The 6695-nt window shown below is 32.0% G+C and overlaps 1 long non-coding RNA gene across 1 annotated transcript; it reads right to left on the reverse strand.

Moving 5' to 3' along the window:
* Window positions 1–2015: 2015 nt before the first annotated feature.
* LOC128284278 (uncharacterized) lies at window positions 2016–3081 on the reverse strand. Its single transcript, XR_008274667.1, has 2 exons — window positions 2698–3081; window positions 2016–2374 (listed from the first exon to the last, which is right to left on the reverse strand). It is a non-coding gene; the product is annotated as an uncharacterized LOC128284278 (long non-coding RNA).
* Window positions 3082–6695: the final 3614 nt, after the last annotated feature.

Genomic DNA, 6695 nt, shown 5'->3' on the forward strand with positions numbered 1-6695 from the left:
CACACACGGGCACTAGACACGCCCATGTAACCCAACCATGCCAAAAATAGGTCCTATACTGACTTTTTCACACGGCCAATAAGCACGCACATGTACTATGGCCGTGTGGTACTTAGTTACCTACTGACTTTAGCCCGCGGCCATATGACACGCCGATGTCAAGGCCGTGTGATTTTTGGGTGAATTCTGCTTTTCTTACACAGCCACAAGGCATGCCCGTGTTCTCTGACCGTGTGGCACAATGCAGGCTTGGTTTGAGCCAATTTGCCACTTCTCTTTGGGCCAAATCTACAAGAAATGATATAAAAAATTTATACCATACTTTCCAACCAATTCCATGCTCAAAACATGCTTCATTATAACAAAAACATATTAGCTCATAAAACACTACAGCCATGCATCATTTGGTATCATTAACCAAATACCAAAACTATAGACAACATTTCATTTTGCTAGCCAACTCCTATGGCAATATATATACACATCAAAACTTATATACATAGACCTTCTAGCCTATAAATGCCATACTCTAAAATATTTACTCTTTCAAAAGTACCAAAATGAGATCGATAGTGTGGTGACGATCCTCGACTATCCCCCGAGCCTTTAGTAGCTACGATAACTGTAAAACAGATAGTAAACACACAGAGTAAGCTACAAAGAGCTTAGTAAGCCAAATACAATTGGTCTACTTACTAAAGCATATACATATCATTCAACCATATAGATTCATAACCATTTCATAGAATAATTCATACTTAACCATACACCATTGTTTGCATATATGTCATGCTTCATTTCCAATTCCAAACATATTTCACAAAGATAGAGTTTTTCATATTCAGAAATTTAGTACGATAAAAACGTACCTGCATAGGTTATACATTTCATATACTCATATTTCGTACGCTATCATCAGATGGTTTAGAAACGATACAGATGTTCATAACCAAGTACAATGTCGACGTCTCGGACGTGGTCTTACATGTAATTCAATATCGATGCCTCTATCCCAGACAAGGTCTTACACGAAATCAAATAAGATGCCAATGTCCCAGACATGATCTTATACGTAAATCTCAATTGAGGCCTGTGTCCCATACACAGTCTTACACGATGTCTCAGACAGATGTCAACTTTATTTAAGAACATACAGAGTTTTTCAGATACTATCATATTATCAGAATTTACTCGAAATCCATTCATCAGGCTCTCATGGCCATCCAATACAATTTACAGTTTATATAAGTAGAATTTATTTCAATTAACACTTAATTGTAATTTGACTTACCTCGGACGGATTTCGGATAAAACGAGTCGACTATTCAACTATTTTGGACTTCCCCTGATCTAAGTCCGATTTTCTTTGTTCTTGATCTAATACAATACAATTTCAACCATTCAATCATTTATTACATTCAAAATAATCCATGAACACATATTTAGAGTACTTTGCATTTTAGCCCTTATATTATCACACTTTGACAATTTAGTCCATTATTCACAAAATCACAAATATGCATAATTCATCAATACTATAGCTTGGCCAAATATACATGGCTTCCATACAATCCCAAATAACACATTTAATTCACAATTTAGTCCTTCAAAACCTTATTTTCACAAATTAGCCCAAATAGCTCTACTTCATCAAAACTCAAGGACAAAGCTTATAAATAATCTATTAAACCTTCATAATTCATCCAAGAACATTACAAAACTCATGATATCAACAATTTTATTTCATGAAATCTTTAACAGAAAAATAAATTTAGACATGGGCTTTGAAGAACACGAAGCAACGATCACAGAAACGTAGAAATTATCAAAAACGAACGAAAATTCATACATTAATCAAGGTGAACAAGAGCTGAACCCTAGGAAGCCCTTTTTTCTTTCTTTTTCCTTTTATTTTCGGTAAAAAAATGTGTTTATGGACACATTTCATGTTTATTTTTATTTAATATATCCTTTATACACTTTTTACCATTTTAGCCTTGTGAATAAAACATAAATTTCCATCCACTAATGCCCATAATTGTCCATATCATATAAAAATGGTCTAATTGCATCTTAAAGACCTCATATTTTAAAAGCCAAGTCAAATAGGTGCTTTAGCATCTAGCACTCAACTTTTACACATTATGCGATATAATCCTTTTTCATAATTAAACACAGAAAAAGACAAATTAAATCACAGAAATTTCACAAATGTAAATTCACATATCACAGACACAGAAAATAATATTAAAATATTTTTTGGACTCGTATTTGTGATCCCGAAACCATTATTCTGACTAGGGTCAAAATCGGATTGTTACAAGTAGAGTCCATCTTGCTTACTTCCCATTCCAATCAACTTCCTCGTTTGGTCCTGTATAACACACATATTAGAGTCAAATTGGACAATTCCGTTAGTATCGTCACAAAACTGTAAAACTAAAAATAAGTTACAGTTTAATTTTGGAACATAAAGGACATTTTGTAAAGTGATGGCAGAAGACAATTTTATAGATCCTTCCTTGGTCGCAATAATCTTTTGACCATCGAGAAGACCCACAGGAAATTCAAAAATGTCTTTTATATCAAATAAAAAAGAAATATCCCCTGTCACATGATTGGATGCACCAGTGTCTATAATTCAAAGTCTTTTATTGAACATACCATTCAGACGATAATTGGAAATAGTCAAATTACCAAACACGCTTGCGAGAGCTTTCCATTGTTCAGCCGTAAATGATGAAGGAGGTGCTGCTAAAGTGATGTTATTGTCGCTCAATCCTACAACGCTATCAAAAGCAGTAACAGTTGTTGCATTGGCACGCACTGTACCCCCTGGTTACGACTAGTCGATTACAAAGATGAAGTAGAAAGTCGGCCTCGCCCTGCTCCACCAGATTGTTTCATTCATTCCTCCCACCACTCCGAATAGCCTATTTTTTCAAAGCAGTTACTGACCTCATGGCCAATCTTCTTGCAGTGAGTACATAAGAGGTGAGATTTGTCAACCTTTTCAATTCGCCCACGACCCTTTCCACTCGAGCACAGAGCAAAACCAACGGTTGCAGGCTTTTCATCTTTCACTTCAGAAATCATCTACACCCGTTCATCTTGAATGGCCAATTGGTACGCACGATTGAGTGAAGGTAAAGGATCCTGAGCAAGTATGTTCCCACGAAGCTGTCCATAGTACTCAGCATTTAATCCCATTAAAAATTGATGCAGCATGTCATTTTCACATCTACTCTCATGAGTTTTACCGACAGTACAATTAGAGCAACATGAACATGTAATTATTGGTTCATGGTGATGCAATTCTTCCCACAAAGTAGTTAGTTTTCCATAATAAAAAGCAACACTCATTGATTTTGGCTGTTCACAACGAGAAATTTTTTATTTTAGTTGTTAAATTCTCGGTCCATTTACAAGAGCATATCTTTCTTTCAAAGTATCCCATAAACGTTTTGCATCTTTATATTTTGAGAGAGTATGCTTTACCTTGATAGTAATGGTGTTCATAATCCATGAAACAAGCATGGCATGAATGGTAGTCCAATCTGCATCTATACATGGAGGAATGGGTGCTGTGATCATGCCATCAAGAAATCCAAACTTCCTCCGTGCTTGAAGAGCAGTTTCTATTTCAGCCGCCCAATCATCGTAATTGTCATCTTTGAGGCGTGTTGGAATAAAAAAATCTCCAGGTCTGTCTTAAGGACCAAGAAAAAAAGGTGAGGATATATCTATTTTAGGTGGTGGTTTTGGCGGCGTGTGTTCATCTCCAGCCATTGATCAAAGTTTTGAATTGTCAAGGCTCAGATACCATGTAAAAGTTAGGCAATTGCCCTTGTCTTTTGAATGGAAAAACCAGCGTATAAATGTACAACCTATTGACTTATCCTATCTTCTGCAATAAGGAAACAATATATATACAAATCCCATATATTACTCTTAACATATTGTAAAATTTACAAGGTTTCTTTTCCTCAAACTTTATCAAATTGGAATATTAAAAAATAGAAAAAAAAAACAAGAGAAGTGAGAAATTCTCAACTCCCTTCACTTTCCTTCGTACGTAAAAAATGCATTACCTAAATAATCTTTTCCTTTGACTTACTTAGCTTTTCCTCCCATTAACCCAATCCAAACGGAGTGTAAAAACATCTGAACTTTGAAAAACTATAACTTTATCATTTATAATGTCTTGGATACAATTACAAGAAAATGAAAGTTTGATAGTTTGACTGATTCTTGTTGATATAAAAATGTGACAAAGGAAGTTAGAAGCTATTCACCGGGTGATGGTGAGCTGAGAGTTTCAAGTGATTGAGTTGAGAGAGAAGGGAATGTGAAGAGCTCCAATGGAGCATAGTTGAAAGAGATATGAAAGAAAAAAATTCCCCTTATCATGAACGGTTTAGGGGAGTATTTAAGAAAAAAACTTATGCATCCTGTCGAAACCATTTTTAAATCGAGTTTTGAAAAAATGGGAATTTACTTTAAAAACGAAAACGAGAGTCGCCACCAATTTTTTTAGGTGTGATTGGATCACCTTTAAAACATTTTGTTTTAAAATCATTAGTTTTGGTCTACGGAAAAAAGAACGAGTTCGGGAGTCGGTTACGTACGAGGAAGGATTAGCACCCCCGTAACGCCCAAAAATTAGTACCTAATTAATTATCAAATGTCTTTAACGTCGAAAATTTAAAAATTTTAAGATGTAATCCTCTTTAAAATATTTTGATTAATCCTTTTTTAAAAGAAAAATTGGAGTTCACTCGTATCAAAATATTGACATTGAGTTAGCTTTTGGAAATCCCTATCTCGACACAACAAAACCCCATATCCAGTAAGTTAGGACATATTGCTTTGAAATTCCAAGACAGTTGCTCGCATTTTGAAAACCTTTAAAAACTTAGAAGGGTACTTGAGTATTCGAACTCAACGAGAAGAGTCGCAACCCAATAAGTTAGGGCACTACTTTTGCTCGAAATTTTTAAACACCAAGCATTGCCTTTATATTTTTTGAAAACTTCGGAATTTTGTTTTAGTTAATGTATGAGGAATCACATTATCGCTATGGAATAGAATATCACAATTATAAATGAACAAAACATGCATTTAAACAATATAGTGGCCATAATACAAAAATCATATACTAGATACATATATATAAAAATAATATACATAGCAAATGCTTACAAAGATATACATAGTATATATTGAAAATGAATAAACAAAACATACAAACATACAAAGTAATAATTAAAAACAATGCATGATATACAACAAAGTAATACAATATCAATGTACATGTTCATAAAATGTAATATCAAATAATAAATATAAAATGACATTTAGCACATGATATATGCAATATAAAATAAAATGAAATGAGCAATTGTTATACATATAACACAAATAAAACATGATATTTAATAATAATTTTAAAATAGAATTTAATATACAATATATATTAACAAAATATTTATAAAAGAATAATAATTATATATATAAAATATATTGGTTTAAAAGTATGTAAAAGAACTCATAATATAAAAATATCAGTTTAAAATGAAATAATACATAATAAATAATTAATTAATAATTAAATATATGTATAATATGGGTTAAAAATATAATTTAATTTACAAATTTTAAAATTATAAATAATATAATGAATAATATAAACGTAAATAGTATAATAGATAATATATGATATATATAACCTATAATAAATAATAAATAATATAGAATAAAAATATAATAAATGTTATATAATAAAATATATTTTAAATGTATAGGAAATAAGAAATATAATAGCATAAAAATGGCATAATGTAAAATAATGAAAGTATATATGTAAAAATAATGTATATAAATAATTAATAAATATATAATACAAGTAAAAATATAATAATAATATAAAATGATAATGTAAAACAATAATAATAATTTGTGAAAAATAAAACATAACAACTAATAATATATATAATAAAATAATTTTATAATATATAATATAAAAATAAGGTATAAAAATAAAACAATTAACAATATATAAAAATATATGTATACATATATAATAATAAAATAAACATATAGGGTTAAATTTGAAGTTTAATAAAATTACAGGGCAAATTTTACAAAAATAAAGCTGAATGAAGGTCCTAATTAAAACACGCGCAAAATCAAAGGGATTCATTGGGCAAATTGCCCTATTCCCAAAATGACTACGTTTTAATCTTAGACTTAAAACAGCTACTGTAGGGACTAAATTAAAACTAAAACAAAATATCAGGGCTGAAGCATAAATAAAATAAAACAAATTATAATCATAAAAAGGGTGGAGGAACTAATCGGGTAATTAACCCAATTCTCAAAAACACGAGGATCCTCCCCGGGTAATCGGGTCAACACGCGGATCCTGGGGCATGATACGATACCGTTTTGGCATTTATTATTCTAAGCCATATGTCGTCGTTTTGCTGGGGCTATATAAACCAAAACTTTAGCCCAAAAATCATTTTCCACAGGGATTTTTTAAAAAAAGGCTTGAAATTCTTTGCAGAGGGGAAGAGAGGGGTCCCTGGCTTTGGCCTCCGGCCATCGGGCCGTATTTGCCCACGCACCGTCGTACGCAGGACTTGAAGGTTTAAAAAACCTTCGTCCTTCCACAGGTAACCTCTTCTCTCTTA

Source organism: Gossypium arboreum, chromosome 11 (assembly GCF_025698485.1).
Source record: "Gossypium arboreum isolate Shixiya-1 chromosome 11, ASM2569848v2, whole genome shotgun sequence".
Classification (NCBI taxonomy): domain Eukaryota; kingdom Viridiplantae; phylum Streptophyta; class Magnoliopsida; order Malvales; family Malvaceae; genus Gossypium; species Gossypium arboreum.